General features: G+C 40.7%; 1 protein-coding gene across 3 annotated transcripts in view; it reads left to right on the top strand.

The window, feature by feature from the left end:
• Positions 1-725: 725 nt before the first annotated feature.
• BNIP2 (BCL2 interacting protein 2) overlaps positions 726-13,363 on the top strand; it is a 228,141-nt gene continuing 215,503 nt past the window's right edge. For all 3 annotated transcript variants that reach the window (XM_055537786.1, XM_055537782.1, XM_055537785.1), the window contains exon 1: positions 726-1,127. The gene's annotated coding sequence lies outside the window, so the exon portion shown is untranslated. The remainder of the gene's footprint in view (positions 1,128-13,363) is intronic.

Here is a 13,363-nt window from a genome sequence, read left to right on the forward strand (position 1 = left end):
AGCCACATCCCTTCAGGTCCTAATGCCATATGGGATAACATATGAGGATGTGTGCAGAACCTTGGAAATAAGCCTTGGTCTGCAGTCAGTACTTGTTACCAGTAAGTCCCTAGTCATGCAATTAACAGCCCTCATGGTATACAGTGTTTGTGGTTCCAGAGTGCATTTAAATGTCCGCACTGGGTGCCAAATCATTGTAATCCTCCTGGCACAAGTGAGGAGACTGAGGCCCAAGAAGCTGCAGTGAGTGACCAGACATCACCCTACCAGTGAGTTGCAAAGCCAGACTCTGAACCCAGACTTTTAGATTCTTAGTTCACTAGAACTGTAATGTTGTGCTGTGTGGAGGAAGGAAGGAGGGAAAGAAGGGAGGGAGAGGAGAGAGGGAGGGAGGAAGAAAGAAGGGAGGGAGGGAGAGGAAGAGGGAAGGACTGAAGGGAAATGGGGAGGAAAGCTTTTTAAAAAGACTATAAAAATAGGCATCTGTGGCCCTTGATCTGTGAGGCAGGCAGGGAGGGCAGGACGCAGCCCCAGTCCCTCCTGTGTGCACCTGTCTGCTTCTTTCCCACAAAGACAATGAGAAGCAGAGATGGCAGCTTTCTCAGGCACGGACTTCAGGCTCAGAGGTCTCAAAACACAAAGCCATTTGTCGCTGCGCTCTTATAGTCTCCGAGTGATCGACCACAGGTGTTCATGGTTCTCTCCCCTCGCCTCCCACCGCGCCTCCCTGTCCTGTGCTCACCCTGTAGGCGGAGAAGGAGGAGAGCACTGCCAGCAGACACCTGGCTGGGTAACACCTGAAGGGGCCGTGGGCCCGAGGAAGTGGGTGGACCCGAGAACTGTCTTCACCTGTCTGAGATGCTGGCCACACGAGTCTCTAGTCCTGAGCTCCGAGGCACGGTGGGTGAAAGGCAAGGGCAGTGGTGGCTACTCATCCTCAGCAGGACTTTTCTCGCAGCGGATGGCATCAGTCCCTTGGCTTCCGTGGGGTACAGACTCGGGAAGAGCACCATCTTTGGAGTTTCTCTAGGTTTATATCTCACTCTGACTCAATAGCTGTGGGCTGTGAGTCACCCAGCATGTCCAGGTCCCAGTTTCCTCGACCATAGATTGGAGGGGAAATCAAGGTAAGTACCTGTTGTTACAGAGACGTGAATTCATGTAAATACAGTGTATGCCTGCGCTTAAAATATCAGACATATATCAGAGACTCCCTAAAGTTGCGTCCATGTTCCCTGCACCTGGAGGGTGCGTTAGAGTGGGGATTAAAACCACATGGGTGGGCTGTTAATCTTAAAGGTTTTGTCTGATCTGAGAGTCTCTGATTTTGTGAGTTGATGAAATTGTGGGGTTTCTTTTGTTGGGGTGGGGGCACTAGGGGAGACATGATGATAAGATAAACCACTCCAAGGGAAAAGCCGATACTTTGAATGACAGTTTATGGAATTCTCACTGGCTTGTGAAGGGAGTAGGCTATGATTCTCTAAAATGGTGACTACGGGTTGGCTGGGGAGGCCTTACCAAACTCTCGGGAATCTCCTCAGTATCTCCAAAAAAGCCCAGATAAATATACGATCTAAGCACAGATTGTTTGCTGTGGAAATTCAATTCCAACACAACCTGCACACCCCAGTCCCTGAGCCCCTCCCATGTAGAAAATGGGGAGCCGCCTTGCCATGTAACTTGGTGAACTTGGTCAGTGTGAAGCGAAAGATAAAAACAGAGATTTTGTTCTAGTCTTGCCGGCAGAAAATGATTCTTTGGTTGAGAGTCAGGTATGAAGAAGCTACAGTCCATGTTTATGAAGCCTGTGTACTATTCCATTCATGCCCGTAGTCAGCTCACATCTCCACAGGAGAAGCAGTTTCTTAGAACATATTGTGTGGGGTAGCATGACGAGAACCCAGGGATTTGCATCCTTTCCATGAACTATTGATCCCAGAGCAAGGGTCGGCCATCTTTGCAAAACAGTCAACTATGAAACTACTTTTATTTGACATTAGATTTATTCTTTGATCCATTTAGTTAATCAGCATGTGTTTATTGAGATGCTTGGTAAGCCGTGGAAAGAAAATATTGATTCACAGAGTCTCTGCCCTTTAGGAGTTTGGAGTCTCGTTATGTTCAATTGGTTCACAGTGCTGTTCAGTTCAGTCACTCAGTCGTGTCCGACTCTTTGCAACCCCATGGACTGCAGCACGCCAGGCCTCCCTGTCCATCACCAACTCCCGGAGCTTACTCAAACTCATGTCCATCGAGTCGGTGATGCCATCCAACCATCTCAATCCTCTGTTGTCCCCTTCTCCTCCTGCCTTCAATCTTTCCCAGAATCAGAGTCTTTTTCAATGAGTCGGTTCTTTGCATCAGGTGGCCAAAGTATTGGAGTTATGGCTTCAGCGTCAGTCCTTCCAATGAATATTCAGGACTGATTTCCTTTAGTATGGACTGGTTTAATCTCCTTGCTGTCCAAGGGACTTTCAAGAGTCTTCTCCAACACCATAATTCAAAAGCATCAATTCTTCAGTACTCAAGCTTTCTTTTTCTTTCTCATATCCATACATGACTACTGGAAAAACCATAGCTTTGACTAGACAGACCTTTGTTGGCAAAGTAAAGTCTCTGCTTTTTAATATGCTGTCGAGGTTGATCATAACTTTCCTTCCAAGGAGCAAGGGCAAGCATCTTTTAATTTCATGGCTGGAGTCACCATCTGTAGTGATTTTGGAGCCCCCCAAAATAAAGTCTGACACTGTTTCCACTGTTTCCCCATCTATTTGCCATAAAGTGATGGGATCAGATGCCATGATCTTAGTTTTCTGAATGTTGAGTTTTAAGCCAACTTTTTCACTCTCCTCCAACTTTTTCACTTTCATCAAGAAGCTCTTTAGTTCTTCACTTTCTGCCCTAAGGATGGTGTCATCTGCATATCTGAGGCTATTGATATTTCTCCTGGCAGTCTTGATTCCAGATTGTGCTTCATCCAGCCCAGCATTTCTCATGATGTACTCTGCATATAAGTTAAATAAGCAGGGACAATATACAGCCTTGACGTATTCATTTCCCAATCTGGAACCAGTCTGTAGTGTTGTATAGGCCTACTGTATCCTTCTATTTCCCTATCTGTTCATTCTATTAATTTTTGAGAGTTTGATATTGAAACTCAAACTAAAAATCTTTTCTTAAAAATAATTATAATAGTGGAACTATATGTAACTTTGTTTTGTATTTTCCAGGTCTATAAATGTGTTATCATATTGTTATAATTTAAAAACAAACCAAAAACAAGCGTTGCCCTGAAACTCAGGGTCATAGGTATGGTCTGCCCAGCCATGCTGGGCTGTCATAGCATTGTCACCAGGCTGAGGGAAAGTCTGCTCTCCTGGCCATGGTGTTGTAACATCCTGGATCTCTGCTGACCCAGGGTCCCTCTGCAGAGGCAGGAGGGTGGGATTGCGCACTTATTGCATCAGAGGGAGAGAAGAACAGGTGTAAATCCTTTGCAAGGCTTCATAAACTTCTACAAGGTAGTTCTGAAATAAACAAGCTCAGTAAATGATACAGAACCTATGCATGAATTAGACTTGCACTGTTCCTTTCTCTGTTTCCTATGTTTGTGTGCTAGCTTTTAAGGGTATACTTTCCAGCCTTTATCCTTAGTTAAAACAATTTGGCTTCCTTCTTTCTCTCCCCACTCTATCCTGAACAGTATTTTCCATTTAAAATGTCCATGTTTATCCTGTAATCTTTCAGGATCTCTCATCTAAGCTCAGTATTGTCAGTACAAAATTTCCAATCTAACCCCAAGCTTGGTCTTCAACTTCAGGGTCTCCCTTGGGAGAGACTGTTGCAATCTTGGGATAAGACATGGAAATAGAAGGAAAGAGTGCAGTGTGATGACAACCGTAACCACAACCCAGGTCTCTATTCCAGAAATCCTGAGAGTCTGACTAAACGAGATTTTTCTGAAGTTTTGTAGAAAACTCCCTGGCCAGCAAAACCAGGCCTGAACTGACATGAATCTATTTATAGTTTCGTATTTATCCTACTTAGTATGAATATTCATACATTTCATTAAAGATATATTCATGTGTTTAATTATGAGATGCTACTGCATACCCTGTTGGGGTGTTATGTAATTTATGGAAAATGCCTCACATTAATTTTCTAAAATTCAAAAAATTCTGAATTCTTAAACACATTGGTCTCATGGATTTCTTCTAAAGTTGTGGAACTATATTTTTTTTCAGTTTTTATGATCTTTATCTTTCATAGAGACAATTTTTCTGTAATTTTCTTGAGATTACAAAGCAGAAGCTTTTATAACACTTTTTACTTTTTTTTAATTTAATTTTATTTTGAAACTTTACATAATTGTATTAGTTTTGCCAAATATCAAAATGAATCCACCACAGGTATACATGTGTTCCTAACCACATATACTTTCTCCCACAACACCCCAAGTTAGCTTTTATTTCATGTGTACTATGCTTAGCACCTTGGGTTTTTTAATTTTAAAAAAGTTCCTCTGTATTTTCATATATATGTATATTTAGCAGCTTTATTGAGGCGTGATTTACAGATCATGGAATTCACTTGTTTTGAGTCTGCGGTTCACTGACTTCTAGTAAATTACAGATGGTGTGACCATCATCGCAATCTAACTGTAAACCATTTCTACCCCCCAAAGAAATCTCTTGTCCATTTGTCATAATCCCCTTTACAACTCCAGAGATGATCATGAAGCTACTCTGCTTCTATTTTTGAGACCACGCTACATGGTAGCCACGGTGCACACAGTCTTCCTGGGGAAACCGAGGCTTGAATAACTAGTAAAGGATTAAGCTGGAATTTGATGCAGGCCCTCCTGACTCCAGAGTTCATGAGCTTTCCAAGGTCAGTTAGGGGAGGTCAAGAGTGGCCTCTCACTGGACAGGATCAAAGATGATGGTAGCCCAGGCATGGATGCTGGAGAGAGAGGAGTGACCCCAGGGGGTCGTGAACTGGATGACCTTTCAGCTCCTGAGACTTCTGTGTCTCCAAGAGTCTGAAAATCCATAAAATGCCTCCAACTAAGCCAGGGACTTACTTTAATGAATAGATAAGAATGATGTGTCATGAACAGACTAATTGCATATAAAAGGAACGCTTCTGAAGTGCGCAGTGTGTTCCTTTAAGCACTTTAAACGCCCCCCAGAGATGATGTTTGCAGCCACAATTTGCATTATCAATGAAGAGGCAGTTTGCCGAGCAAAGGGGAGCATCTGCTTTGCTCTCATTCAAATCAGCACACATTCCAACATATTGATGTCCAAATTAATGAAAACTTGGATAGATTTATTCTCACAGCTTTTTAAAATTGAAGTTGATACTTCTGATGTAAATGTTCTGGTGTGCAGGTATCACAGCTACCTAAGAGTGGTTAATAGGATGAAATGCCCTGTACTATTATTGAGGAAACATCTATTATATGTTTATTATTATTATTACTAGCTTCCTCTCTGTCCATTAAGAGAAATCCAAGTCCGCCAAGTTGGCTCCACCCTCCTCTTGGAGGGTGATACCCCTTTCTGTTACACAGACTCTTACTTGCTCCTCCCATCCTCCCCAAATTTCAGGGACCATGTCTTCTTTCTGTATCCTCAGTCCAAGCAAAACTCAGGCCTAGGAAGACTTGGGATCCAGCATTTATCCCTTGGTGTGGTATTTAGGTTACTAAAATCCCCAAACAGCGATTCCAGGTTCCAGGGGTTTTAAACCCTGTGGCAGTTTTGGAGTAAAAAATAATTTGATCCCTGATAAAGATAGTTCAGGCCACAGATAGGAATTTTGGAACTCCCTGGGTGCTTCTGAAACTTTATTGCTGCTGCTAAGTCATGTCAGTCATGTCTGACTCTGTGCGACCCCATAGACGGCAGCCCACCAGGCTCCCCTGTCCCTGGGATTCTCCAGGCAAGAACACTGGAATGGGTTGCCATTTCCTTCTCCATGAAACTTTATGACATATTGTTAAAAGATAAACTGAAGCATATTAAAAAAATTCAAGAATTTATTTGGGTAAAAGTAGATTTGAATTGGGCAGTATCCAATCTAGCAGATAAACTTTTATAGGCAGAAGAGAGCAGGAACAAGGAAGTTATACTAGGCAAAAAAGTAGGTTGATTATTGCAAAGTCATTTTCCTTTAGGGAATGGCAGGGGTCTGTAGATTGCCTAACAAGTGTTGATGAGGTGATTCCTGATTGACTCATTTAAGACATTTCTGGGAGAACTGAAACTATATTCATTCTTGGTTTGGTGACATGGGGCTTAACATAAGAACTCCATTTGGGGTCTATTATCTTGTTTTTGACAATCTCCCTTTTGATCAGACTCTCAGCCTAAATGAGAGATGTGATTGAAATGTAAGGCATTAGTGCTATTCCCAGCTTCTGCTCTAAACTTCTTGGTGTTTCTGCTGATGCTTTGTGTGATATTCACAGATCACGGTGTTGGGTTTATGTTCTCTGAATCAGTCATTCTCTTCCTTCCTTTTCTGACATTCTAGTCTTAGGGAGATCCTTTGCTTGGTGGTTAGCACCTGTGAAGATGCACTTGAAGGTTTTGAGAGAATACAGCACACCAGGGAGACTACTATGATTATTATAAGCAGGGTAATTCCCATTGTCTAGAGTGCACCTTGGAGCCATGGTCCTCATGACTCAAACCAATCAGGATCAAATAAGTCAACGAAGGATTCCTGCTGAAGGAGTCATTTTCCTAAGCCAGCTGGCTTGCTCAGTGATCTTCTGTATCTGAGCCTCAATTTCCCCCAAAGTGTCAATCCAAATGCCACAAATGGTTTTGGTCAGAGCACAAATAACCTCTTTGCTCGGCTAAAAGATAATCAGGGGCTACCGTGGTGCCAAGAGCACCTTTCTCCAGAGAATCAAGGGAGTTTTGTTGGTCAACTATTCCCTAAGCCGCTGATTTGGCAGTATCTTCAAATGTTAAGGAGACAGTCCTAACCATAGCTTCATTTGCGCTAACTTCCAGCCACGGCAGTAGAGATCTATCAGAGAAGGCTTTATTTAAGAACCCAAATAGAGTTCTTATGTTGAGCCCCATGTCACCAAACCAAGACTGAATTAAAGTCATTTAGAGGTTCATTTTGAATCATGAATGCCTCCCAGTAATTCCCATTGGAGTAGTAGCTCAGGATTGAAAAGGTGACTGAGACAGAGGCCAGAAAAATTGAAGATTCTGTGGACTGCACAGGTGGTTTTATTCAGGTTCCCTTTACCTTGTGTTCCTTTCTTTGTATAGAGCTGGGATGCCAGGTCTCCTGGGCTTGATACTGTTGTTATTTTAATTTGGTCTCACCTCGTGGACATATGGGATCTTAGTTCCCCCACCAGGGATTGAACCCATGGCCCTTGCAGTGGAAGCACAGAGTCTTAACCACTGGTCCACCAGGGAAGTCCGGGCTTGGAATTGTTATCTAAGACAAGGAAATGGATCCACAGGCTGAGGGAATCTGACACAATACAGAGCTGAACTTGTTGCAGAGAAACTGAGGCATTTGAAATTAGAGGGAAGTTTGTGATGGACCAACCTATAGGGTCACCAGCATCATGACAAATCCAGCAGTTGTTAGAGGTCGCATTACTCACTCTTGCAATGGCCTGAAATAGGTAAACAATGGCCTTATCTTTCCAGGCCAGAGAGAGATAAAAACTGAACAAAAGAATCATAAAGAGCTTCATGGTAGGAGAATTAGGAAAAGGATGATCAGAGAGAGACAGAGGAATGGAAAGAAATGTCCTTGATCCAACATCTCAGGAGAAAGCAGTCTGCATCAATGTCAGTTACTTCTCTTCCTAACCAATTTGATTATGAGAGCCTGTGTGTTTGCATAGGACCAGATGATGAGTGACGCCTTCTTCGTTTGTGAAATACACACTCAAGTTTCAACACCTTGATCTTACAGCTGTGTCAGTGGTCAAGAGTACTGGATAGGGTCCTTTCCATGACTCTCACTTTTGCAAAAACGTTGAAATGAAGCAATCAGTTCGGTTCAGTCGCTCAGTCGTGTCCAATTCTTTGCGACCCCATGAATCGCAGCACGCCAGGCCTCCCTGTCCATCACCAACTCCCGGAGTTCACTCAAACTCACGTCCATTGAGTCAGTGATGCCATCCCATCCTCTGTCGTCCCCTTCTCCTCCTGCCCCAAATCCCTCCCAGCATCAGAGTCTTTTCCAATGAGTCAACTCTTCGCATGAGGTGGCCAAAGTACTGGAGTTTCAGCTTTAGCATCAGTCCTTCCAAAGAAATCCCAGGGCTGATCTCCTTCAGAATGGACTGGTTGGATCTCCTTGCAGTCCAAGGGACTCTCAAGAGTCTTCTCCAACACCACAGTTCAAAAGCATCAATTCTTTAGTGCTCAGCCTTCTTCACATTCCAACTTTCACATCCATACATGACCACAGGAAAAACCATAGCCTTGACTAGACGGACCTTTGTTGGCAAAGTAATGTCTCTGCTTTTGAATATGCTATCTAGGTTGGTCATAACTTTCCTTCCAAGGAGTAAGCGTCTTTTAATTTCATGGCTGCAGTCACCATCTGCAGTGATTTTGGAGCCCAAAAAACTAAAGCCTGACACTGTTTCCACTGTTTCCCCATCTATTTCCCATGAAGTGATGGGACCAGATGCCATGATCTTCGTTTTCTGAATGTTGAGCTTTAAGCCAACTTTTTCACTCTCCTCTTTAACTTTCTTTTTTTTATTTTTTTTTATTTTTAAACTTTACATAATTGTATTAGTTTTGCCAAATATCAAAATGAATCCGCCACAGGTATACATGTGTTCCCCATCCTGAACCCTCCTCTCTCCTCCCTCCCCATTCCATCCCTCTGGGTCGTCCCAGTGCACCAGCCCCAAGCATCCAGTATCGTGCATCGAACCTGGACTGGCAACTCGTTTCATACATGATATTTTACATGTTTCAATGCCATTCTCCCAAATCTTCCCACCCTCTCCCTCTCTCACAGAGTCCATAAGACTGTTCTATACATCAGTGTCTCTTTTGCTGTCTCGTACACAGGGTTATTGTTACCATCTTTCTAAATTCCATATATATGCGTTAGTATACTGTATTGGTGTTTTTCTTTCTGGCTTACTTCACTCTGTATAATAGGTTCCAGTTTCATCCACCTCATTAGAACTGATTCAAATGTATTCTTTTTAATGGCTGAATAATACTCCATTGTGTATATGTACCACAGCTTTCTTATCCATTCACCTGCTGATGGACATCTAGGTTGCTTCCATGTCCTGGCTATTATAAACAGTGCTGCGATGAACATTGGGGTACATGTATCTCCTCTTTAACTTTCATCAAGAGGCTTTTTAGTGAAGCAATAACTGTAACTGACAAAAGACTTTTAAACACGCCCATGATTAAAGATTTCTTGAGAGTTCATTACAATGTAATTGATAAGGAAATTTGGTTATTTCTGTGACATAAAACATTTTAGGATAATAACTGGAATTTTGACTGACCCCATCATACCTGGACATGTTAGATTTTTTACATTTTGTACAGTTCCTAAAATATATTACTAACATGCATCCATACAAACATAACCTAAGAAGGTTTATTTGACAATGCTTCCCATGTAATGTAACATACCAAATAAACCTAATTATTAATAGTTTAATATCTCTCTTTTACAAAGTGAGAGAGAGATCCTTTTGAGATTTTCCAGGGACCCTCCAGGAAATCTCAAAGTTCATTTGAGATAAAAAAGACTTAGTTTAGAATTTGATCTTGAGACTATGTCAAATGTTTTGAACATTTTGATTAAATAATATCACATCATTAAGAAATAATAGTTATTTCACCAAAGTGATAGATGTTAAAGACAAATAGGAAGTTTACATAGTTGTGAACAAAATCTAGTGCTTTAAGTATTGAGAAGATGAGATTTTCTTAAGTAATCAAAAACCTAATAAAGACAATCTCAGGTGGCGGTAGTGGTAAAGAACCCATCTGCCAATGCAGGAGATGTAAAAGATGGGGGTATGCTCCCTGATTTGGGAAGATCCCTGGAGGAGCGCATCACGATCAATTCCAATATTCCTGCCTGAAGAATCCCATGGAAAGAGGAATCTGGTGGGCTATAGTCCATAGGGTTGCAAAGAGTTAGACACAACTGAAGTGACTTAACACAATAAAGATAAATGAAAAACAGTAAATTATTTTGGTATGACACAACATCTTTGCTGTTCAGGCAGATTAATTAACAGGTAAAGAAAAACCTTTGGTTACAATTCTGTATTAAAAGCAGACCAATAATCTAAGAAAGCTTTGTCTTTTTAACAGAAAACCAAATTCTAATCTTGCATCAGTGTACTGTTGACATTAAAACTCATTCTTGAAAAATGTACATAAATCCATTCTAATCTTAATCAGCTTGACCACACATAAAATGTCTTTCCCAAGATTCTTTCTCCACACACTTCTACAACTTTTTCATATCCATTCAGATTTTGTCCTAAGACATTTAACTTTTTGTGAAACAAGCAATAAGCAGTCATTTTATTTTCTTTACTTATTTTTCATACACAGTTGTTTCCTTTCACCCTTAATATTTCTAAGTAGCCTTGATTGCCTGAATTAATTAGAATTTTTAGCCATTAGAATCCTTAATTTGTAGTGAAAACTAAGAAGTAAGCCATTGTGGACTGTGTCACTCTAGTATTCTGTATCTTGGCAAATTTATAAATGTATTTCATAATTCCTAGAAGTATATTTTTCTTCATAAGTTTCCAGTATGGCCCAAAATATGTTTACTAATAAATGCAAACAGTTTTAGTGCCTTTGTTAAAGGAAGCCAAAAGTAGATAAACTTATATTCAGTAATTAATGTCTCAGTATTTTATCTTATTTGGAAAAGATCTAGATATTTAGTGCTTTTCCATTATTTAACTTGTCTGGGTATAAGTTTAAGGTTGTAAGTTACCAAAAAGATTTTGGAAACTATTTTTGAATAAACATACCATAGCGCATAATTATGGTTCAAAACTTTATTTATAAGCCTTTCTCCTACTTACGTCTACTTAATTCAGTTCTTAACAATTATGTTTAGTCATGAAAATTTCATGAGGCATTAAACAGCTAACCATCATCTTAAATTATCTTTCTTGCTGACAAATTACATAATAGATAACATGGGTTTATTTGATTTTCAGTAAACCTAGATAGAATAAAAGTATTATTTAATGCTGATAACTCTAGGACATGTGTATTTTAATTAAACCAACAAATTTAAACTATCTTTTACTTACTAAAGATTATCCTAGATTACATGAACTTGGAAACATTTCAGTTAGTGTCTATTTCTCAGTGTTTACTTGATTTATATCAATGCTTGTTTGTCTTTAAGCCAAGTAAATAGAGCTCATTACAAATTAATTTTGGCAATATCATCAGAGGTAGGGAAAAAAACACACATTACATACACATCAACATATGTAAACATACAGGCAGAGGCAAACAAAGATCTTAGAGCTTTGTTTTTAAATTTTAGCCATGAAACATAATGCAAAACTCATGTGCGTGTGTGCATGCTCAGTTGTGTCTGACTCTTTGTGGCCCCATGGACTGTAGCCCAGCAGGCTCTCCTCTGCCCATGGAATTCTCCAGGCAGTACTGGAGTGGGTTGCCATTTCCTTCTCCAGAGGATCTTCCTAACCCAGGGATGGAACCCGCAACTCCTGCATTGGCAGGTGGATTCTTAACCCCTGAGCCACCTGGGAAGCTCTAATGCAAAACTCACTAGTTTATAAAGAACTGTTGGATCCGAATTGTTTTTCTGGTGGATGGTATAAAGTAAGCTTAATTGCTCACATGGGTTAAACTTTTTACTAAAATTTGAGGAAGAGATTTTAGGGTGTTTCATAGGCTGAGTTTTCAAGATAGACTTTCCTTTTGTCCTGTACTTCTGATAAGAATTACTTTGGTTTCTGGAGAAGACCAGGAAGGATATTTACATCTCAAAAGATGCAGAGGAAGAATGCAAGTTCTACCAAGAGGGACTTTTGTTCTCTGACTGCAAGCCTTCTGAGATGATTCAAGAGGATCTGGGATTGGTAAAAAGGATAGGTGGGCTTTGAGTTGTTTCTAGCGCCACATTTCTGTTCCCGTAAAGACCTGATTTGCAAGACAGTACAGATGTTTGCAATTCCTTAAAAAAAATTGGTTGCTAACTTATGGTTGCCAGTGGAGAAGGACATGGGGAAGGGATAGTTAGGGAATTTGGGATTGACATGTATACACTGTTATATTTAAAATGGATAACCAATAAGGACCTACTGTACAGCACAAGGAACTCTTCTCAATGTTATGTGTCAGCCTAGATGGGAAGGGAGTTTTGGAGAGAATGGATACATGTATGTGTTTGGCTGAGTCTCTTTGTTGTCCACCTGAAACTGTCACAACATTGTTAATCTGCTATACTCCAATATAAAATAAAAAGAGAAAATTGGGTTGCAAGCTGAAGTTATCAAGGTTACCCACTGATCCAACTATATCATCTTCAGTTTGCTTCTTTATATCAGAGAGAAGATCTTCAACTCAGTGGGAAATAAAAAGATTTCTATGTTCTAGATTTAGAGATGTGTTTCTTCGGAACGTTTTAGTAAATTCTTACACATAAAGCTTCAGAATGTTTTTATTTCCCTCTGGGTACGGTTTCATTTTAGGTTAGGGAAGAAGGTCTCAAAAAGGTTCTTTACAGGCTCTGAATATCATCTTCCATTTTGGCCAGCTTTTGACCATAGACTTAAAGTAAATTATTTTTTAAGTATATTTTCAGGTTTCAACTGGTACAAAGAGTAAATATTCCCGGCAATATTAATAATCCCATGCATGAAAGAGGGGTCCCCACAAGTGGTGGGGATATACTCAGAAAGATACTATCCTTCTGAGCTGGTGCTTCCCTGGTGGCTCAGCAGTAAAGAATCTGCCTGCCAGTGTAAGAGATGTGGGTTCCATCCCTGGTTAGGAAGATCCCCTAGAGAAGGAAATGGCAACCCACTCCAGAATTCTTGCCTGGAAAATCCCATGGACAGAGAAGCCTGGCAGGCTGCATGCAGTCCATGGGGTCGCAAACATTTGGACACAAAATTGCACAGAGATGGTGTTTAAATCTCTATTCACTTTGGTTTCAAAACCTCACTGAGATTTTTCTGTGTGGGATCCTCTTGCGAGTTAGTAGTAAATAATGTCTTCATACAGAATTTTGTCATTTATAACAGGGCTTCCCTGATAGCTCAGGTGGTAAAGAATCCTTCTGAACTACTCCCAAAAATAAGCAAGAG

The sequence above is a fragment of the Bubalus kerabau genome, chromosome 10, assembly GCF_029407905.1.
Source record: "Bubalus kerabau isolate K-KA32 ecotype Philippines breed swamp buffalo chromosome 10, PCC_UOA_SB_1v2, whole genome shotgun sequence".
Classification (NCBI taxonomy): Eukaryota; Metazoa; Chordata; class Mammalia; order Artiodactyla; family Bovidae; genus Bubalus; species Bubalus kerabau.